Raw genomic sequence first — 24,594 nt, 5'->3', positions numbered from 1 at the left:
AACATTAAATCCATAACAAAATGTTCCATACAATTCCATTCATAAAGATTAAACATTCACAGAAAAAGAATATCACTCAATGTCGACCTGAGGAAAGCAAATAAACGTTAAATTCAACCTGAAAAACCTCGAGTGTCTGTCGATGTTACAAGACAAGGGGTGAAACGGCCAATTGAAATTATTCCGCGCAAGCCCTTGCCACGTTCACGGTGAATTTCTCGCGAGCTCGCGCTGCGAACTCGATGTAATCAAAATACGCGATTGCATTTCAATAAATGGATCACGCGATAATGTTGTCGTGTAAACGAGCTTGGACCAGATTTACGTCACGGGAGAGCGCGATACGCACGCGTTGTACACGATGTACCGAGGTTTGACGAGCGATAAGAGGGACTTCCATAGAAATCCTGTCAGCGGGAATCATATTTTATTGTCAGGGGGATGAGCCGTGGATTTTTCAAATAATTCGCGCAGGGACCGGACTATTTTCAGGCTGCCGACATGCGCAAATAAATGGAAGCAATTTCAGATTAATTATCTCTAGATAAATATTGTCTCAAGGTTGACCTAAGTAACTACCATGGGAGGAATATAACACCAGCGCGATCCGCGTACAAGCCACCATCACGTTTTACTGAATTTCCCATTAATCCCTGACCCGAACTCTGCTAAATCCTTTGCACGTTAAAGCGGTAGCTCTCGCGTTGCCAACAGCCGTTTGAAACAATTTAAACACGTATGTAACGAAATCGAAAAGAAACAAGTCGCGTTTACGTTCTGTCCGTTTTTCAAAAATTTGGATTTGATGATTATTTGAACTGAGAAGGTGCTTTGTTGGAGAATTGATGGTTAAATTTAGATTAATTTCGATTTACCCACTGGAGGTATTTATGAAAATTAATAGAATTTTCCTGGTGTTATTTATGAAGAATTTATTGTTTCTGTTGGTAACTATGATAATATTAACCTTAATAGTTTTTATTCCATTGCATTTCTTGTATTCATAAGATATATTATTATAGTTAAATACATAACTCATAGAATATAATATAAGTAATACGATATTAATTATAACAATAAGTAAAATACGATATAGTAAATGTAAAATACAATATAATTCGACACAAAAATCTTCAGTCCATTAATCACTATTAATTGTCTAAAATAACAAATCTTCGAATAATGAATCCTAAAACACTACCACCCTTAAATCAAAATCTCCCCAACCTTGCATCCACACCGAAACATTCATATAACATACAACATTATACAAAAACTGCTAAACAAATTAACCAACAACGCGTCAAATAATAAACCCTAAAACAATTCCACCCTTAAACCAGAATCTCCTCAACCGCTTCACATCCGCATAAAACCCACTATTCACAGAAAACCTACTAAACAGATTAACCATCTCTCCAAACCAACAAAGCCTCGCATAATAAACCGTAAAACAATTCCACCCTTAAATCAAAATCTCCCCAACCCCTTCACATCCACATCAGAGATAACAGTATCCCCGATAGCTGATTTTTCACCGTAAAATTGCCCTCTAATAAACGTTCACCGCGACGAACATAGTAATTATTCCACCCCCGTCTCCGACCACCACCCCTTCACCCAATGCTCTCGTCGTGTTGTAAAGCCAAGCAAGAAAGAAAGGAAGTTTAACGTTGCTCCCGTTGAATCGTCCAAATGAATGGATTCCCTGGTCCAGGCCTCCGCTCGCGAATTAAAATAATTCTCCAAATTAAAATCTTTATTACGCGCGGAAGGGGCTCACGGGGGGAGGGGCCGGGATCCTCAAACGCGGCCGCGGACAACGGCGGAACACGGCCGGCCGGAATTATTTCAAAATTAGAGATAAAAGTGATTTAGACAGAGAGGGTTAATTATCCGTGGCCCCGTAAAATGGAAACCTTTCTGGATTCATCGCCGCTTTATTTACTTCCTCCAAAGAAACACCGGCTCCCACGCCTACGGGCTCTCGCGCTCACCGCGCTTTTCCCGCGTTCTACGTTTACACGGCCGGGAAAGAATATAATTTCCAGCGACGTGGGGATGATGGGGGGGGGGCTGATTAAACGACCGTTAAGGGGAAATGAATTTTAAACACGATTTCTGTGTAGATAAAGGACGTGTGAGATTGGATACGTTGGATTCCAGAAATTTTCGTTCGATGCGAAGATTAGGGGACGATTCTTGGTTTTCGTCGGTTTTCGGAAATTTTTAGTGGACGAGGCTTTGAGAGAGGCTTAGAGAAGTGCTCGAGATATTGGGAATGAAAGGAGTTTTATTGGGAAAAGATTCACTTCTGTGGGAAATTAAGAGTTCTTTTGAGGGAAGGTTAAAGCGAAATTTTAATTCAACCTTTTGCACTGGAATGGTTGCTGAAAGTGGTCAGATAATTTAATACGTACAGAATTGTGAAGTTTAATATTTAATTTAAGCTTTGTATGCGCCAATGAGAGATATTGAAACAGAAAGAACTTTGCTGGTTAATTTGTGTGATTTCTCGTTAAGGTGCTTTCAGAAAATATCGTTTGTTTCGTAGCAGACAGTGTTCGGTATTTCTAGCGAAACGCTGTTGGGTTAATTGAATGAGTGAAACTGAGGAATTAAAGAAGATTGTTGAATTGAATAGAAATTAGGAAGATTTTGAAGAGAAATCAGAGCAATTCACAATTTGTTGTCTGCCTCGGTAATTTTATATATTCCAAAATTATAAAGAAATTTTATTTAAAATGAATCGCGAAGCAGAAGTATAATTAAATTTAAAATACTTTTTTAATTGATTCTAAAAGCAGTAAATTCTATTGGTGCACAGGGAATATTGCCAAACGTATTTGTCGTTGGCTGGAGTTTTCAATGCAGACGACAATTAAAATTGGCCAGAAAAAGCTGAAACTTAATTACCATCAGTCAGCTAGTGTATGATTCGGGGATCAAGTTACACGGTCGTACAACTCACATAATTGCTATCACCAGGCTTGCTGCGTTGTTAAACGCGTATGCATAGACTGTTAACGAGTATCCTAATTATTGGGTAGCTCACCGAACAGACAGTACATCTAGCACAATACGCAACAGTGTTATATATCCATCACGTTAACACGAGATCTACATGGGCCCGTGTCCTAAGGTTCAAACCATTTTCCAGAAAACAAGCTGGAACAGGTACACACTGCACGTGCACGCGTCGTTCATATTCTACCGGCTCAGACTCTTGTCACGTTGCATCTGCGCCATACAACTGGAAACACTGATTGCATTTCTAATTCTCGAAATTCTAACTTTCTTATATCTTCACCTCGCGTTCGATCGATATAAATATTACATAATTCCAACTGTAGAAAATAGTATCAGTCGTCATTTGGTATGATACAGCAAAATTACAAAGTTTCATGTTTAATACTAAAGTTCATGTGACGTAATTATCTGTGAAACGTTAAAACAGTTCTATCATTTAATTTCTGTATTATTTATGTTGATATTAATTATAAAACATATCATTGATATTTCATTAGGAAATGAGGAATATATCTAGCGAAACAATGTTCAAGTGCAAAGGGTTAAAAATAATGAACCAGTATTAAACATCCATAAAGCTCCATAAAACAGTCATTCAAACTGTATCAAATCTCACGTTACTGATTCTGCATAACTTCAAACCTATTCAGATCACATTGGACCGAAACATACTGGATACAATTTACTGTTCTCTAGAAGTCATCAAAGTCATCAAAGAATAACTTTTTACACTTCTCTTTAAAGAAACAATACCTAATTGCATCATACAAACCCAATCAAACAGCAGTCAAACATGTGCAAACTCGATCAATTCAATGTTCCCTTAAAAAAAACTCCTTACAAGTAAACTTTCTATACTTCCTTTCAATCGTATCAACAATCATTGCACATCTCTTCTAATATTTACACTAATTTAGTAAACCACCAAGTCTACTGCAGTAAACAAATATATCACTCAACCTTATTCTCATTTAATTTATCATTTTAACATTTTAACTTATCATTTCTTCATTTAAACGCTTTTCACATATATGGTGTCCCATAACTATTAATACAAACTATCGGAGAATAATTCTACGTGAAAAACAGAACCGAAAATATGAAACAAAAGTTTTCTCATATGAAGCTTTGTTTTCCAAAGAAATAAATTTAAAAATTTGTCAAATTATTATATATATCAATAGATCCGTAACAGCAGACGTATACGTCTTCACTAGCCAACGTTGGAACACAAATAAAAGCAGAAACCCATCGCAGAACCCTGTCCCACGTTTTCCACGATTTCGAACGCATCGATCCCAGTTACCCCCAGCGAAATTGATTTAAGGGCAACGTTTAAACAGCTAGGACCCGCGACAAAAGTCAGCGGCCGGTTTTATTAACACGATATCTCGACAGATATGAGTTTGAAAGCTGTTATATAAGCTCGGCGCGCCGCGTCGCTCTATCGCGCTCTCCCCCGCCCCCTTTTTGCAGCCCCCGTCGGTTCGCCACCAAGTTTTAACCATTGTTTCGCTCGTTACGAGGTTTCAGCAGTTGCTCCCGCGAAGTTCCCTCCCCCGTAGCGCGCCGACCGTGGAAAAGTTGAAACAATTCCGCGCTGCGGCCAGATAAAACCGCGAAAAACCGGACGAAAATTGCCCGGAAAAATAAATGCGAGGGGAGAGAGCGCGTCGGACCGGCGCGGAACACGTTTCCGGTGATCGAGCGCGGGGTGAAGTATTAATCGTTACGTTTTTTCGAGGAGAATTGAAGGCTGGGAAAGGTTGGCGTCGAATTCCTCCGGAGAGAGACAGTTTCGTAATAGGACGTTCAATGTTACGTCGTGATATCATCTTTCGACGTTATGGCTGGAAAATTATTGTGCATTCGAATGTGTTATGAGTGCTATTGTTGATCTACAGGGGAATATTGTGTGAAAGGTTCTTCAGTTTTCTATAAAGAGACTGTAGATATGTCTTTGAAGATGAATTTGATGGAGAACTATGATTATTGCTAGCTTTCAGTGATTTAGATTAATGGAGATATTTTAAGCACGCTTGTGCGTTGTTCTGTTTGAAATTAAAGGAAAATGTGTAATTATATCGTGTATTGAGTTGAACAGAAAGTTTATTTTTATTTGTTTCTCAGTCTAAGATATATATTTCTTTATCTTTCGAATGGATATAAACGAAAATCTATAATTATGTATTATATTATATTGTAAGTTTAATATATCTGGAATATATTTGTTTCATTTTATTTCAAATTTGTAAAATGCTATTGGTATTTCTTATTTTAGTGTAGATTAATTTTGAGTTACATATTATATGAATAATTCGTATAACAGCGGTTCACCTGGTCCATGTAATTATCAAAGAAAATAACGGGAGACGAGGTGTAAATGAATTATCAAATTGAAGAGTAACAAAACTCACCACTTGTAGCACTGCACTGAAATTCTGTCGAGATGCACTTCCCTTCCGCGAATCACCGCATTGTATACACGAGGTGGCAAACTCTGTAACAATATATAACTAGTTATAAAAATTCTCATAATTGTTTACATATTAATGACACATTATATTCTACGGAAAATAAAAATTTACCAAAACAAATGCTCACCACAACCTTCGTCGGTTTGTTTGTTTTGGTAATTAAAATGAACTTTATAATTTACAATTTCGTCGCAGTCGGAACGTGCAAAATAAAATAAATAAATAACACAGTTTTAACGATTTACACTGTACGTTCCGATTTTTATTAGAGTAAAATAACTTTCGGAATTCCTACAATGGTTTATCATAACATTTGCTCAACCAAAGTGGTTTTTGCAACAGCCATTTGTTCCTCGAAACAATTTCGACGACTGCACTGGCAACGAATTTCGAGATATTCGTTGATCAAGGGGCTGCTGGACGAAAATCGAATACGAAACGTATTTCACGAGTTTCTACCTGGAAGGAACCTCGACACTGGGTCCTCGCGCAAGTTACAGTGTGCATGGTCACTACACTGACACGTGCATCTATGTTTAAGCACTTTCAATTTCCGTTAAGGGACTGTGGGAATAAATATGCCTGCCAGCATTTCGCAAAATGGCGAGTTATGCTAGTCCAAAACACATTGATACTTGCAATAATCTTGTAGCTTCGAAACTGCAAATTTTTACCATGGAAAATATTCTTGATAACTAATAACTTCAGTGTTGTGGTTATTAAATCAATTTCATAAAATGGCGAGCTATGCTGGCCCAGAACACATTGATACTTGGAATAATCTTATAGCTTCGAAACTGGAAATTTTTATGGAAAATAACATTCTTAATAACCAATAAACTCAATATTATCAATATTAAACCAATTTCGCAAAATGGTAAATTATGCTAGCACAAAACATATTAATCTTTACAATAATCTTATAGCTTCGAAATTGCAAATTTTTACCATGGAAAATAACATTCTCGATAACCAAAAACGTCAATGTTGTCGGTATTAAATAAATTTCATGAAACACTATTTGTATCAAAAAGATAATTAAAAAGAGAATAATAACTGGGCTACAAACATTGATTCTCGCAGATATTTGAAATATAATATGAAGCTCGATGTCAATATGTAAATTCAATTAAATTCGATATGAATATTTGAAACTTTGCAGATCAACGGGAACTGGAATAAATGAAAAATTTGCCAAGGACCCTGTCGATGTCTAAATAAATTGAAAAGCATTTTATGTATTTAGCAAAAATGCAAAAGTAGAGACACAATGGCGGAACGCCACTCGTGGATCTCGATTACATTTGTAGTTCCAATATTTAAGAGAACCTTTGACAAGAGAATGGATCATCAAAGTAATCACTGTTCTTGTAAATAGACCAAATATGTATCATTACAGATTCTGTAATCATTACAGAAACATTTACATTGTAATGATTAAACTCAAAGTATTTACGGGGAATACCATTTCCCAGCTGAAAGTAGTGAACATTATATTCGCTTAATAATTTCAATCCGTTAACAATGAAGTCAGGACAACATTGAATTCAATATGTCCCATATTTTATTATGCTTCCCCGTGCTTGTGTTTGACACAAAAACCCAAAAATTACAGAAATATACGCGTTTAAATGAATTCAATGGAACCGACGTTAAACAGAATTTAATTTCCCCCGCAAACAGTTTCAGTACATTAAAAGTAAATTTATGCTTCGTATTAAATATTATAAAATTTATCTTCTCGCGTATTTTTCAGTGGTTCTAAAAATGTGTATAAATGTAAAGTAAACCGTTTCGAACATATCGTTTTACAGTGATTAAAATGGTAGAAGTGAGGTCTTGTTAAACAACAATTCAATAATAAAAAATGTAGTTATGTCGATGTTGAAATACAAATGAATCAAAATGTTTTTTAATCAAAAAGTATAAGGTATTCTCTCGGTATTTCCACTGTCAAATAACAATCAAACTTTAATATAATTTTTATCAATTTAGCGAACGAACAGTTAATTAAATATATCTAGAATTTAAGGAAATATGTTCGAGCAATTTGTAAGAGGAAATACGAACCAATCAATTTGCTTGATACTTCTATTAAATAGAATTCAATTCGGAATTTCCAAAACTTAGAAAAATACATTTTCGTAACGTATGTACCTGACACTTTTATCAAAGAAAATTCAATTTTGGAACAATCCTAACAGATTCCCAATCAATCTACCATATTAACTAAACATTTCCAAAACGTACAAGAAGGACAATAACACAATTTACTCAAGAAGATGCAAATCAATGTCCTTGCCACTTTAATCAAACAAAATTCAATTTTGGAACAATCCTAACAGATTCCTAATCAATCTACCATATTAACTAAACATTTCCAAAATGTACAAGAAGGACAATAACACAATTTACTCAAGAAGATGCAAATCAATTTCCCTGCCACTTTAATCAAACAAAATTCAATTTTGGAACAATCCTAACAGATTCCCAATCAATCTACCATATTAACTAAACATTTCCAAAATGTACAAGAAGGACAATGACACAATTTACTCAAGAAGATGCAAATCAATTTCCCTGCCACTTTAATCAAACAAAACTCAATTTTGGAACAATCCTAACAGATTCCCAATCAATCTACCATATTAACTAAACATTTCCAAAATGTACAAGAAGGACAATGACACAATTTACTCAAGAAGATGCAAATCAATTTCCCTGCCACTTTAATCAAACAAAACTCAATTTTGCAACAATCCTAACAGATTCCCAATCAATCTACCATATTAACTAAACATTTCCAGAACGTAAAATAACGACAAAGCATAATGAACTAAAATGAAACGTACATAAGAAAATAGAAACTAACTTTCGCCTATACATCCATCAAACGAAATTCAATTCTAAAACAATCCTCACAAGTTCCTCTATCGATTCAATAATTAAATACTTCTATCCTCCCGAATAAAACCGAATACATCAAGCAGCAAGGAAAGTAAATGCTGGCAGATGCAGCGTAGGTCGCCCGACAATCCACCGCGAAAAAGCATAGGCAAGTTTGTTTGCGGGCCAGACTGCAGATATTACATCCAAGAATCAACCTCTGGGTTCCCGTTCCACGGATGCACAGTTTCCCACGGGCATGTGTCGATTCCGTGGCTCGGTTGTGTACGGATGTCCACAAAATCTTTCCCCCCGTCTTCGAATCGAGAATATCGTGTCCTCGAGCCAGGGATTTGTCGCGGGACCGCGCATACATCGCGATTCCGGTGTTTCGTCCGATACCAGTTTCGATTCGAGACACCTATACGCCGCAAAGTCCACTGCAAACAATGTTCCACGATCCCGGGCACTGTCTGCGACAGCGGCGTTTTATAGAGCAACGTTTTCGTGTTACATGAACACTGAAACTATTATACAGTCAAATTTATACGATAGTGACAATTGGACAACTGAATTTGTTGAAATTTAAATTTCATTTGCATTGCTTGCTTTGTATTCTTGGGAGGCTTTCGTTTTTAGGTGACTATTGCGGGGGGAATGAGAAGTAGGAATGTTTGATATTTATTGAAATTTGGAGTTTATTTGGGGTTCAGTAATTTTGAGTAAATCAGGTTTTGAATGGTTTTTAGGGAAGTGTGTTTGAGTTTTTAATATTTTGAGGGATGGGATATGGAATTGATAAATTTAGTGGTTTTAATGGTAGTTGCATAGTTGAAGTTTTAAGGTCTTTTGCATAATCAGATTGTAAACCAGATCTACCTACAAAATTATTCAGTTACTGTCTAGACTAGTCTAAATCTAATTAACTTTCAACTTACTAACATACTTGAGATCTGAGAAATATAAGATCTCTGTCTAGACTTCGCAAGGAACACGATAAATTTCTATCTAAATTAATCCAAACCTAATTAATTTCCACTCCATTAAAAACCACTCCACCCCCAATTCCTCCGCTTTCGGCAAAATTCAAAATCATCCAGCCATCGTCCCTCACTAATCCCCACGAGAAACACAAATTTCCGAAGAGCGCAAGTAAACAAAAACAAATTTCTGTTCAAACCAATCCGAATCTAAATAATTTCAGTCCTCAAAGATCACTTCATCCACAATTCTCCGACTTTTAATAAAATTCAAAATCGCCCAGTCATCATCCCCCTGATCCCCACGAGAAACACAATTTCCCGAAGAGCACAAGCAAATAAAAACAAATTTCCGTTTACCCTAATCGAAACCTAATTACCGTTAACCCCATTAAAAACCACTCCACCCCTAATTCCTCCGGTTCCGGGAAAATTCAAAATCATCCAGTCATCGTCTCTGTCCGGGGCTGACGAGTAGCGCAACGATTCCCTGAAAAGCCGAAGTAAATGAAAACAAGTCCCGCACTCGTCGAATGTTGAAACAAACTGGAACGCAGTCGGAAATTCCTCGCTCGGAATTGAACACACACGTAACGCAAACACGGTTATGTTATTTAGGGCGGTGCCCGTTTGCATGAATGTCTCATACCGGGGAATTATTGTTTGACTATCGTTCGCAAGGAGCGGCAGATAAAACTGCGCGTAATGCCCGTTCGTAAAAGATTCACCGAGCGAACACGATCGGTCCCAAGGAACCCGTAGAGGCAGAAAAACCGTCCTCTCTCGCCGGGCGGCGATCTTTTAAACGCAAAACGCACCGCGCCGAGCCGCACGGCGGCCCGGCAGCGCACGAGTGTAAAACAAACCGTCTCATAAAATGTGCACCCGAAGATGTTGCCGGGATCGGATAAAAGCGATTGGTGGCTCTGAATATTTCACTCAATAAATCGCCAACTATTTCCGCGTGACCCCAGCTGGAATCGATACCGTGTACTTCTACGGTTTAGGCAATTTATGTCGTACGATTCATTGAAAATAATTTGCAACGAGCAAATTTACGATACGAGTATCTTTGGAATTCTTTTGATGCTCGGATTTTGAAGTTTAAGCTAATTTGTATTAAGGAAGTTTGTGATGAGTATTTTTGGAATATTTTGATGCTTTAATTGTGGGATTCATAATGATTTATAATAATTTTTTATCATAGCATTTGTAGACATTTTCGATGCTTATGTTTTGGAACTTGTTGAAATTTAACTTAAATATAGGTCAGTAGAACTTAAATCTAGGTTTAACGACAACAATAACAATATTAGTACAAATCAATAACAGTAAACTCTAACTGATTACTAATTAGAAAGATTAGTTTAGAATTTTCCTATTTTACAAAGAAGACTGGATAACATGCTACGCGTTGCACAACAAAGTAAACAAAATTTTAATAAAGCTCAAGATGGCATATACCCTGAAGCAAACATGAGAAAAACTCTGAAACCGGAAATTAAAGTCTCCTTTATACACTTCCTTTTTTTATAAAGATGTGTGTTTGTAGGAACATACACAATCTAGTCACGAACCTGGAAGGATTGAAGTGGACGGACAACAGTTGTGACCGACATTGTGCTTCAGTTTCTCTTTTCCAAGATAGACTGCAGTCGCACAGATCTCATGGGAACACTGTGCTATTGTGCATCGCAGAGGATGTTTATGTAAATTTGCAGTTCTAGGCATTAACGTATAGCAAAGAAAACGAGACAGAATTTTAGTTTTAGTAGGAGATGGAATACTTAAGTCAGTACTTATAATAGATGCTCAACACAGGTTCTAATTAATTAGTCTAGTTATCCAGAATAACATCTTAATTACTTATTTCAGTTAGGTTCAAGTTAGTTCTTAATCAGTGTTCGAATTAGTCCACATCAGGCATCAATTCCAAATTTCATTTACGAATTTACTAGGTCCTACATGAAAACTCTGATTAGGCTCTATCAATGTCTAGCTCTATTTACTTACGAGATTTGTCTAAAGTACATTACACCCTAACTACGAACTTGAGTTAATCCTAGATCCTCACTGGAAGTCAAAACATATAACCAAAACTCACTATTAGCGCCCATAATCACCTAACATACTCCATACAACAATCAAAGCTAATAAATAGAACCCAACAAAGATAAACCACACCTGCCAGAAATGAATAGTCCCAAAGCTACCAATCTTCGATTCATCTAATCACTTCCTCCAACCTCCCCTCCAACCAGTCATCGAGCCACTAATCATCCTCTTACATTTATTTAAACAAACTTCCAATTCCAACTTCCCCACACCTCGCAAGATCCCTGATCATCGATCCCCTAAACACCTATCCCTCCACTTCCGAATCAATTCCTCCCAGCCATCCCCTAACACAGACATCCGGCGAGACACGCGTCCGAAACGTTCCCCGGAAACCAGTCTTGAATGATGACGGTCGCAGGGGACGATCCGTTAAACGCCGAAGACGGCGCCGCCGCTCTGGCCATGGCAAAAAGTGGATCCAGGCCTGCAGGCGTTCGGCAAACGAGAGGCCAGCCGTCCGGTAGCTAGTGGCTAAGTCCCTAGTAGCAGAAATCGGTGGCTGGTAGCCGCGATCCTCGTACGCCGGAATTGATGGCAAGGACAGAAGTTTAGTGGCCGTCTATATATCTCGCGGGAAGGAGCCCGGTGGCGGGAAAAAGGGTGGAAACAGGAGGAGCAGGCCAGAAGAGGTTCTCTCCCTCGAGTCTGGAGGCTTGTAACGTTGGTAACCGAGTCCCGGTTAGGGGATGGGCGCACCGTAGAGGGGACTACGGGCGAAATGGGGAGGAAAGTCGTGGTCGATGCTCGGTCATCGAGAAAAACTCTGCCCCTCTCCAGCGGGCTGCTATTTCACTCGAGCCCCTGGCCCTACCTTTCTTGCCCCCTTCGCTCGGTTCTTCTGTTCGCGGTAATCCCGAATGTCTATGGGTGTTCGCGTCCGTGTGCGCAAAAAGAGGAGATGCGGAATCGGCTACTCGGGCCGTGGGAGAAGGGCTGCGGGAGGATCTTAAATCGTCGTCGCATGAAATCGTCCTTGAAAGCACTCGCCATCTCGAGAACCGATCCCTATGTGGACAGACGGTTCCGGGGATCAGGCTCCGGCCCGGTGAATATACATTCGTAATTCTTTGTAGGTACCTGGGGCGCCGGTGAGCCTGAAATGTTATTCAATATCGGCTCCCTTTCTTCGCCTGCCGAGACGTTAGGTGGGACGATGGATAGGTCCGAGGCACTGTCTGCGGTTCTTCGGTATCGAGCATGTGTCCACGTGATCATGCCCAGGATGAGGGGGTGTAAGTAATCTGTGCTCGCGGGGAACTGATGCTGAGTCTGGGATAGGGGTGGCTTTTTCGGAGTTTGTTTTGATGCCGGATGAAGCGCTATGGAAATCTGATTTTAGAGATTTTCCTGGCGGTTGGAGTTTGGGCTGAGGTTTGGGGATGGTGGTTTGAACTGTTGGATGGTTTGGAAGATGGATGAAGTGTTTTTAGGTGATTTGGTTTGTTGATGGGTGTATACTTGTATTTGTTTTTAACTAGATCTAGTGTATCGGTAGGAGTGATCGAGTTTAGTTCTATTATTTTGTATTTATTGATATTTTCGAAGTATTCAGTATACGAAATGATTTTGTTGGTTTGAGTTTAAACTGAAGTTTGGGGATGGTAGTCTGAACTGTTTGGTAGTTTGGAAGATGAGTTCACTGATTCTTTGTCAAGATGTTTTTAAATAGAGTATATTATTACGTTGTTTTCAATAATATTAACAAGAAGAATCGTTTGAACTGCTCTCTACAAACTATTTTTTAAAATACATTTCAAATAAAATATCCTAACGATACAGAGTTAAGAAATAAGTTAAGAAATAAATCCCAGAGCAAAGGGTTCAGTGGAAATGAGAAAAATGTAGGAACATCTAGCTCCAATATTGACGCTGCTTTTTCCGAATATTACTAAAAGCAATATTCAACAGAATGGTTCAACGATTACCGGCTATTCTACAATTTCGAGCGTGCCGTTTTCAAAAAACCCGGCAGAGAGCAAATGTTGATTAATCTGTTTTTCACGCGGGTAACGAATTCACTCTATTTACAAAGCGCAGACAATACGTATTCATTACCGTTCGGGCTTGCGGCGCAACGCATTAATACATTTTATGTTGAATTCTTATGGGAAATCGGGCTGTACGGTCAGCAGGAAAATTAGCGATGACTTGTTTGCGCGGGAATAAACCGTGAACGGTGCCGAGTGGATGTTTCACACCGGCATGACACATAATGACGTTGTGTAAAGTACACCGTTGGTACTTAATGAGGCGAAATATTTGCGTAGCACGGAACAACTTCGGTTCACTTGCCGCGCCGGTATTTCCGCACGAAAAATACGACTTTTCGCAGTAAATTCATATCGGGGGGGAAATATGTAAATATAAATTCAAATGAAAGAATTTCTACTAAAAGAAATATCGCGGCCGGCAAGATTTTCGCAATAATTCCTGCTCGCCTGTGCTGCCGGTCTATTTTTGTTGTCCGTTTTAATTGATTAAACACAGAATTATTTATAAGTAGCAGAGATCGTATCGTAATTAAATACGGGTTTTGAATGGGAACACGTCGACCGAAGAAAATATTCAAATGGCATATTAAATATCATCCCACTGTGCCGCGAATATTTCAATAAAATTTTCCTCGATCAAGCATCCGCGCAGCTGGGAATCGTTTAAGCGCAATACATTCTTAACGGTCATGTGAAATATTCAGGGTGTCGAGTGACAAATAGTATTTCATTATATCGTGGACATTTGAGAAATACTAGAAACAGAATTCTGCAAATGTTTCGTTAATAAAAATGATATTAATAATCTACCTAAAATTCATAATTAATATTTAAACATTTGTATCCTTTTGGCTATTCATATCTATAAACAATGACATAGAAAGCACATAAAATCAATGGAAAATGTATCAAACACACTGGAATATAAGCAAATAACTAAATTTTACTGATTAAAAATAATTATAGAAATATCGATGGAAAATGGATTTCAGAATTATTATTTCGCAAATATTCAAATCATGAAGACGCGTTTGCGACAGATTTTTAATGAAATCTGTGTATTTGCATAAGTACGAAACCAGGCTACTCTTCTAATCTCAAGAAACGTATTGTTCTAATTTTTATGGAAAATTAGAAGTTAGTCACTATAATTGCTAGCTAGTTTTAGTATTAAACAATATACTGTACCATGTAGAACGGACAAATGTCGAAGTGATACGCACGGAGTCCCTTATTAAACTGACCATATTTCCAAGGACGCCGGAAGACCACCTGCAATTAACCTTCCCAGGAGCAGAGGGGGGGGTAAGGGATCAGCGAGTCTTATACGTTCAGACCTGCTGGCTTATTGTAATATCTTCCCACCGCTACTTGTACGCCGCAGCGCAACGTTTAATCCCCGTATAGCGCATACAAGTCATTATGACCCTAGTGCAGCTGTTGCTCGATTTATTTATTCACGTGGCCATCTATATAAATTTAGTTTCATTTAAAGTAATGTATTCTGACAACAGGGGACACGAAATTCTGTGGGGAAGTTTGACTAAAAACTGGAGAAAATGATCATGCAGCTACAGCAAACATTCTGTAAATGAATTCAAACCTAAATTAAATAGAATTAAATTGAATTAAATTGAATTAAATTGAATTAAATTGAATTAAATTAAAGATTATAATATGCTCAGTTAAAGGTTGATCTTTCCAAGTTGTATAGATCCAACACAGTAAAGGATGATTCACTTTGGACCACGCGGTATCAAACAGGACCTTCATCTCACACATCTAATCTGTCATAATCCAGATTGCTTTAATATATGCCAAACCTAACCTAGATCTGAGAGCCTTTTATTCTATCCTAGTCCACTTTGATCTACTCTGTCCGAAATCTGGGCTAACTAGATGTAATCCACCTGGCCTAATCAGATTTTATCTATCTAAAATCCAGTTACCCTAACATAACCTATTATTCCAAACATAACCTATACAAAGCTCATCTTCCATCTAAATTTCATCAAAACCTAACCTCGCATACCTAATAAAATTCAAGCATACCCGATCAAAAACCTTGAAGATCCTCTATAAATTTCAATAATCTCATTCCACATTTAAACAACAGACAAACTCACCTTCATCTATAAACAATTCTTTCCGTTACTGACCATTTTAACTCGCCAGAACTCCCAACGCATCAATCCTCGCGCCTATATCAGCTTCGGAACGAATTAAAGGCTAACCTCCCTCATCCCCATAAAACCTTCCCCTTTACAGCGTCACGTAGCAGCGGGCCAGCATGCTCTATCTCGACTTATCGTCGAGGACCTTTTATCTTCTTCGACATAACGTAACGCGGACGTTACGACTCTTTCCGTCGTCCTTTGGCGGACATTTCCAAGATAAACCAGACGCTGGAGACCGTCTCGGGAAGGAAGACTCCACCCTACCCAGCCCCACGTTCGAAGGGTACGTGTCGACGTACATGACGCCTATGGTGAGCGTGCACCCGGCCTGGGCCGCTGGAAGAAGGATTTACGAGCACACGGAACCCAAGGAGATCCGGAACGGACCGCAGCAAGGAATATTTGCTGCTCGACCCACCCCCTCCCACCCACCGACACTATCTCCCCGTGTGCAGCCGTAGACAGTTCTAATGCATCGACCGAGGAGACAGGCTAGCTTTTAAGCACTCCCTGGTGGTATTGGTTTTACCAGGCGCCGGGTAATTCTCACTGTCGGGGATTCCAGCCGTAAACTGCGTCCTCTTCAATGAAATATTCGCTGTTCCTCGTGTTGCAGCTAACTTCCGTAGAGGCTGGGGTAAAGTCGTTAGGAAAAATAGGGGACGCAGCCTGGAAGCTTGGAAGAGGATGCTTAGGTTGAAAGGAGTTCCGGTATAATGGACGTTCTATGTTTCAGAGTATGAATTCATCCTGAAGATTGACACCTGTGTGTTAAGACTGAATCGTCAGCGAAGGCTTTTTAAGCGATTGAAAGGTGATTCAAGTGATACACGCTTTATGCTTCTGAAGTGTTCTAGAACCGAAGATTGACAGCTGGAAAGTGGCGAAGTTAAGAACTGGGACAGGAAGCTAGACACCTTCCCAGATGACTGAAAGCTACCCGCAAACTCGGTCCATCAGCTACCTAGCACTGAAGAGACAAGCCTACCTAAATTCCCAAGAAACTCGACTCGAATCAACACGCCAGTCACTCCACCCTGAACCCAGACTTCAAGCTACAATCGAAAACTAGAGTGAATCCAGGTCTAACCCAGTTCCATCGGTAAAGGCCACCGGGCCTCTCGGGCCGAGAGCAGTCATTAGCTAACAAAATAAAATCGTGCCAGCCGCGAGCGCAAATATCCCGGAAACAAAAACTCCCGGGTCGCGTCAATTATCGATTCACCTGGTCGCAACGGGGTACCACTCGACGATGACACGGAAGGATTCGGCGCAACGTTTCCAGTTAGCTTGGACGTAACAAAAATGGGGAAAAAAGAAGAACGGGGAAAGGAAAAACGAAGTGAAGGAGGGAACAGCGTGGGCCAGAGAGAGAGAGAGAGAGAGAGAGAGAGAGAGAGAGAGAGAGAGAGAGAGAGAGAGAGAGAGAGAGAGACGGCGAGCGTATGAAAATTCAATAGCTCCGATTCGAGTGGAGACACCCTGTTCACAGCCTGGGGAAAGTTGGCTGGAGAGGTGTCGAAGCGTGAGCACCGGCAGCTTGTCGACTTGTAGAGCAGCGGTGGATGAAGATCGATCGGTAGACGGAAGGAACCGGGTCTGATGGGGGAGGTGGGATGGCGGCCGGTTTGGATGCCTTGCGAAGAACTGGGAGGGGTTGAAGGGGGTGGGCACGAGGGTAGATGTTAGAGGTGGCAGAGTACCCGCGTCTTAATAGCGGTCGTGGCGTCCTGGCATAGAAAAGGGGATGACGTTCCGGGCTGGGGTAGAATCCAGCCCGACCCCCCGGTCACGCCAATATTACTTACCACCCCGGAGAGAACGATAACTTAATTGATGCAGGAACGACGTTAGCACTCGGCTACGTCACGCTAAGTGATTGTGAATTTTCATGACGATATTTATTTACGCCCGGAACTGGGCCGACCCGCCTACGCTGCGCTGTCTTTGGGATCGGGGATGCTGAAGTTCTCGGCTCCAGCGTTGATGCGACGCTGAGTTTTCAATTGGGAGACAGCAAGGATGAAGCTGGGATTCAGTTGCAGAGGAAACGTGGATTTTAGTTGTTTTGGAGGAACTGAGAATGTAAGGGGGATAATTAAATTAGATTGGATGGTTTATAAGAGAATGTTAAGTAACTGTTTAATTCAAAGGATATGATAGCTGAACGGAAAGTTCTTGCTTTGGAGTTTTTTTATTTTTGATTTGTTTAAAATGATATATTTTCCTGTGTTTTGCTAGGAAATGTTAGTTGTATGGAATTAGGAAGATTATTGATTTAGTAAGAATTCTTTCTTGAAATGTATTTTCCATTTGCGACTGCTTGAAGAGGAATTAATATTCGAGTTAATGTTGGTTTTCATAATGAAACAGCAAAGTAGCCCATTAAGGGATACAGTAATTCGATTCGCCTTCGCTAATCCATTCAGCATTGCGAATGGAGTAACGCGCCGCGTCAAACTTGATGGTTCATCGGTTTTTAAGCGGCTGATTCTGTGAAAAACTGATACGAACTGAGCCGTGCGTTAATTAATGCTCCGAACAACGCATTTACAGCCAGGAAATGCGTATTAATCACCGATGTAGCCATTTACGATCGTTATAAATCCCTGGATAACAGAGGGCAGCCACGATTTTCAAGGATTTTCGCGTCTGCGACGGGTGTTTCAACGGGAGATTAGCATTATCCACCAAAACACGCTGTCAACAGCGGCCGGGCTTCATAATTCCGTGTTTCCGCATCGCGGAAGACGCATGGTCTTCGAGGGAGTTCGCGCGATTCGTTGGAACACGAATAATTCCGTCTAGACCAGTGACTTTGTAAATTACTCCGGCTGTCGAACAGGGAATATTCATCTTCTGTTCGATATTTTCCAGAAGCAAACGGATTTTATGCACTCGTGATAAACGCGAGTGCACAGAATATAAAACTACAGAATTAGAACTCCATCATTCAGTCTATAAACTTACTTTCAAATTATTCAAATTCCACATAAACGAATCTTCAGTTTCTGCTGAACTCTAGCTCCATCAACACTACAACTACTTTACCAAAAATAATTACCAAAAAATCCGAAAAAGGTCTATTGTTAACATTTTCATAAAGGCATATATATATATTCTTTCTCAATTTCTCATTCACGTATTTTTAGTATCGATCTATCTTTGGCAGAGCCAATCGTACGAACTCAGGAGGACGCGAGGGTAAAAGTGGAAATTCAATATTTTCGAAACAGCATTAGGAAAATCAAGTATGCGGCGGTACGAGCTGGCGGAATACTTGATCCACGTTAATATAGGTACGCAGAAACAGCAATGAGGGAACAATAACATGGCGCAGGGTGACGCGACAAAATCATTCGTGACAGGTCTCCCTTAACCAGCGCCGCCCTCCGCACACGCCATAATTTCGTCAAGAGTCGATGCCACGTCGGGGCCGCTGTATTAGTGTCAAATGACGTTTTCGTCCTCGCGACTGAACAGGCGAAATTATGCACGCGTACGCACGGGAAACTGTCGCGACGGAAACCTACCGCGCCTGGATCACGTCGCCATCCGTGTTAAACGACGGGGGTCCCGTCGACCCCTGCGCAAATCCAATTTCTTCTAATTTCTTTCGAGAATTACGATCGTAAAGCACTCGGTAATTGTCAATCAATTTCGGCGCTTTCACGAATGACTAGCGACTGCGCTTCAGCTGCAGGCTAAAAAGAGGGTACTAGGGCTGATAGATGATCCATCAGTTGCGCTGAACAGAGCGCTGGATTTTTTATAGATTGAGGTAGGTTTGGACAATATCTTGGCTAGATCAGACTTCTGTGAAGCATTGATTAAACCGACAATAAATTATACTGCATACTTGATTAGCCTCTGCCACACATTGGACATTTTCCTGGATATACTCTAACTCAAAGTTTCCAACCCTCATGCTACAACGCCTAAAAAATATGTTTTCCCGCGCCTCCCTATCTTTTAATAGATATAACAATATAGACACGTTTTAAACAATAACAACTTTACTACAAAATAAACATTACCTCACTGAATTCGTACTGTTACGTTACATGTATGAACATGAATTATTTTATTAAACATTTTGACGCCTCCTAACCTGAAACACTCAAACTAAGACTCAACAGGAAGGATGTCCCATATCAACGGACACTTGATTACCAGTAACCTATCCTTCCTCCCTTCGCTACAGACCTAAAATTCAAAACTGAAGCTACTTTTACAAAACAACCCTGAGCATGTTCGGTGTTCCTCAACAGAAGAAGACAGCAGGCAACCGCGATCCAACTCGAACTCTAAACCGAATGGAAAGGGAGAAAGTTGAATGCAATTGCACTGATACTGTCGGCGGCTCGTTGCTCGCCGAGCTTGGCGAAAGCAGGTAGATGAAGAGAGAGGCAGAGACAGAGAGAGAGAGAGAGAGAGAGAGAGAGAGAGCGGAGTTAGGATGAGTGGCGAGTGAGTTTCGTGGTGAAGGAGACGCACAGGAGGTGGGTTCAAGGGGGCAGCCGAGGGGCGGAGGTTGATGAACAGTTTGCTTGGCGACGCACGTTGCGGCTGTCGGCTGTCGGGGCCACGCTGCCGCAACGTAGAAGAGGAAGAGATAAATTGGGGGTGGAAGAGACTGGGAGAAAGAGAAAGTGCAAGAAGAGGGAGTAGGTGGCGCGAAAGGCGGACGTAAGAGGAGTACAAGGAAGCGAGACAGAGGGAAGGGCTTTCTAAAAGGTTGTCGCGAAATTTATGGGAGCAGGGTGATTCGCAGCGATATTTACGAGCGTGGCGAGTAACAGCGAGAAAAGTTCCCTCGAACTGCTTAATTGGTACTCGTGTCGCAAATAATTATCCCCCGCGCTTGGACAAACGAGCCGTGCACGCTCGCGATCGAAGAGGTTAGGTCTGGCGACACGAACCGTTAATAAAAATCATAATGGCGGCTGTTTTACATTATTCATGATCCAGGGACGTTCCGGCAATACGCAGGACCGACTACAGAGAGAAATATTGTAAAACGTTTCGCACCGATCGATTTCTAAGTGAATCAATACGAATTTCCCGCCAATGGGAACTGTCGAAAGAGATTAGAATATGGATCATCGTTGAGATTAAAATGTTAGAACAGGACGGTATTAATATGCAGGGGGAGTTTCAATGAAAAATCTGGCGACTTTACAATTTATCTTCGAGTACAAAGCAAACCGGAAGTTTGAAAAATATTCGAGGTTCTTGGTGAACTCTTGGCGAAAAATTTTAATGAAACGCTCCCTTGGCGTATTTTCTCGAGCGTTTCATTGTTAAATCTATTTTTCCCCCCTTCGTTCGCGGCGTTTCTGACCAACTTTTTTATGAGCGGGAAAGTTTCGAAACGGGGAATCGATGTTAATTGGTGTACACTGCGGTGTAACTCATTTCGCGGAGCTCGCTCCGCGTCCCCGCCGTTTTCACGGATCACGCCATCGACTTTAATGAACGGGGAAGAACGGCCGCTCCAGTATTTTAAAAAATCCAGTGGCGGCGGAGGGATTGCAACCGCCGACAGATTATCGTTAAGACAATTTCCAGCGTAATGAATATCACGGGCCCATTTGCGTCGACGATAAATTAAACGGGAAATAAAGAAACTAAATCCCTGTCTCGTCCGTTTCAACGACTCCCAGAGAAAAACAACTCTCAAAGGAATCTTTTCGCGATGATAATCTTTGCGATTTCGCAGACAAATCGCTTTCAAACCGAGAAACAATTTTTTCTTAATTTTGTATTCGTAAACTTCTGGAATAATCGAAAAATATTAAACGTAGGAATTTTGCTTTGGAAATATTTTTATAATATTTGTAATCATTAATTAAATTCAATTTAATTATCTTTTCCCGATGATAATCCTTGATTTTTTCTTAATTTCGTATTCGCAAACATTTAGAATAATCGAGAAATAATAAACGTAAGAATTTTACTTTAGAATTATTTTTAAAATATTTGCAATAATTAAGAATATAAATGTTCATATCCTTCACATAGTATTTAATAACAATTATCAATTCAAAATTATATACGCTACCTGAAATAATCTCATTCGTTAATTCGAAATCATTCGAAACGATATTCGTCGTCAGAAGCACTCGTCGAAAACATTAACTGTCGCAGCATTCACGTAACATTTAATAGCAATTAAATACTCAATCCCATTTATTTCTCTTGCCATTCGCAAGACAATGAAACCAGTGCCAAAATGAAACTTCCGGCATCAAAGTTATTTCCTCCAGCACCCGATGGTTAAATTCTTCTCCAATTAAAGCAACAAATAAGCATCGACGTCGCTCCTCCGGCAACAGCCGGCCGAACGGCTCTCCCAAATGAAATTTCTCCGAACTACCTTGAAGAGACACCGTCCGCCTGCCCCCGTTAAATCCTGCCTGTCACTGAGCGCTACTTTAAAGGCACAATAACAGTAAATTTCTTTCGAGCGGGTCGCCAGGGGGAGTGGCCACCCCTTTCGTCCCGGCGTTTTCGGCCTCCATTAGCGCTGGGGCCGCGATAGTTGGCACGAAAACGCGAGAAAGAAGCCACGGGCAGCCGTGAAAACAGATAATCTCTGTTTATCTTGTAATTCCCTGGTAATGCCATTATACCGTCCAGCTCTGGACCCGGGATTCCCCACGTTGATCGCTTAAATCTTTGTTTTCGCGGCTCCCGGGTCCGAAGGACTGCTGGTGGGGGATGGCGGAGGCAGTCGCGAGAGCGTAATTGAATCGACCACCCTTAAAGGCCGATAAATCTCGACGGTAGCTAAGTCTGTAGGGGTGTGTTGGTGTGTCACGCGACGGCTGCGATGCCATCAATCGCCTTCGAGACGCCGTACAGGCGCACATGGCTCTTCGAGGGGGGCGGAAAGTGGGACGATCGATGTATTTGCACGATTTTCGGGGTTTTATCACGACGCTAACACGTCCCGCCGATGTTGCGCCGAGAAATACGCGACCGATAGTGTACGGCGATAGGGTGGTCGGTTTTGGGGGTGGCTTCTGAGATACGGTTGTCTGGGCTGGTGTATTGTGTGTTGGCTAGGTTAGGTTTGATTTGGTAGAGGATGATTGGAACTAGGTTTCATGTAGTTTTTGAGGATTTCATTTGGAGCTGAGTGATTTATTAATCTAGATCTAGCTTAAGGAATCTTGGATTCTTGTTCAGACCTAACTTAGAAATATTGAATTCGGATTATTCGCTTCGATAAGGTCTGATCTTGTAGAGGATAACAGGACCTAGGTTTGATGTAGTCTTTGAGTGTTACATTTGAAGCAGAGTGATCTGCTAATTTATATCTAGCTTAAGGGAGCTTGGGCAATTGTTGAGATCTAAAAATATTGAATTCAGGTTATTCGTATTGCTAAAGAAGTCTCAATATCTGCAGGATATGTTGCAAATGGAACATAGTACAATGTATATCAGACACCATACGCTAATCTAAAAATTGCAGTACAAGAGTCCAAAGTAGGTTCACAATTTGATCACAAGAGATGCTATCTGCTAATAAGAGACTAATCAAAACACTAAATACTTTCCAATATCTAGTCCCACCCTACGATTCAATTTTAAATCACAGTAATCTATAACTTAACTCTAACACTACAAACTGGACAATGTCCCAAACTCAATTCCTCTCCCGCTGCGCAGCGCCCAACCGAAATCCCCTGCAGGGGGACAATTCACGCATCCCCTAACTCCCTAGGTCACTATGTCCATTCATAAAATTCCTCTTCGAAACCCATCAACGAATCCGAAGGAACCTTTCCACAACATGCATTCTATATTTCCTTCATCTCGCACAAAAACCGAGCAAGATTTATCCAAAGCGAAACAAAACCACAGTGACGTCGGTTTTAAAACGATCATCCCCCTGTATAATAAGTATCGTATTCCCGCTATTTTCTGGTAGCCGATATTTAGAGAACGTGCCGGTAACCGAACCACGGATCGACAGGGCTTAATTAGGGAATTAATTAAACGCTAATGAAACACTGGGAGTAATATCTTTCGACCGGTCCGCGGCCGGTGTCCTGAAAGCCGCATAATGCTCGGCTCGCTGTCTGCCGTTGACGTGGCAAACTGGAGCACGAATAATCGGTGACAATTAAATGGTACAGCGGTTCCCGATCAATTTTCCGGGCGGCGGCCGCGCGGGGAACGCCTGAGACACCGGTCGCCGATGAAACGCGCGTGTCCCCGGGTTACGCACGCACGTTCATATTGACCTCTCAGGTGCAGACGTAATTGGCGTTGGTTCTGCTACCCTCCCCACTCCGTGCGCGCCTCCTGCGGAACACACGCGTTCGCGTGTACGCTAACCGAGACCGATGGGAGCATAATAGTGTCTAGAAAGTTAGCTGCAGCCTGACGTGAGACGAGGATTAGGTTACCTGGCGTCTGGGAGACGAGTTATCGAAACGGCTGACGGTATCTTGAAAAAGGAGTGCAACACTGCTGACATAGTGGGATGAATTAGGCTGATTACACTGTGGAACACGATTTTTCTTTTGTAATAGCCGCTAGGTGGTCATTATACTCGCGTAACACTTGGTTCTCCGAAAAATTCGACCGTTTTTAGAAAAACAGTGTTTTCGAAAACGACGTGACCCAGCAATTTGGTTTTCGTATTTAAGGTAAGGAACTCTATAAGAATCGCCTGGTGATTTAGTAAGATGCAAAAGAAGTTGAAATTTGTTCTGGAGTTATTGCTACCAACGCTGATGAGACGTGATATCTTCTGTGAAGGTTGAAATTCGAATGGAATTCTTGAAGGACGTGTAGAATGATATTGGAGATTGGGGATATAGGCTAATTCAGTTGAGATTAAATATTGATAGATCTTGGTTAGGTATAGATTGGAGTTTGGTTAGCCTTGGTTCGCTGGAAATTGGAAGATAATTTGCCT

General features: G+C 40.7%; 1 protein-coding gene across 3 annotated transcripts in view; it reads right to left on the bottom strand.

Moving 5' to 3' along the window:
* Nucleotides 1–24,594, bottom strand: part of LOC116424529 (uncharacterized) — a 368,994-nt gene that overhangs the window by 221,546 nt on the left and 122,854 nt on the right. For 2 of the 3 annotated variants that reach the window (XM_076365198.1, XM_076365207.1), the window contains exon 4: nucleotides 5,448–5,530. The gene's annotated coding sequence lies outside the window, so the exon portion shown is untranslated. Of the gene's footprint in view, nucleotides 1–5,447; nucleotides 5,531–24,594 lie in introns of those variants that run through there. The other variant, XM_076365208.1, reaches the window with a different exon arrangement.

This window comes from Nomia melanderi, chromosome 2, assembly GCF_051020985.1.
Source record: "Nomia melanderi isolate GNS246 chromosome 2, iyNomMela1, whole genome shotgun sequence".
Taxonomy (NCBI): domain Eukaryota; kingdom Metazoa; phylum Arthropoda; class Insecta; order Hymenoptera; family Halictidae; genus Nomia; species Nomia melanderi.
This window is presented reverse-complemented; position numbering and strand designations above follow the sequence as displayed.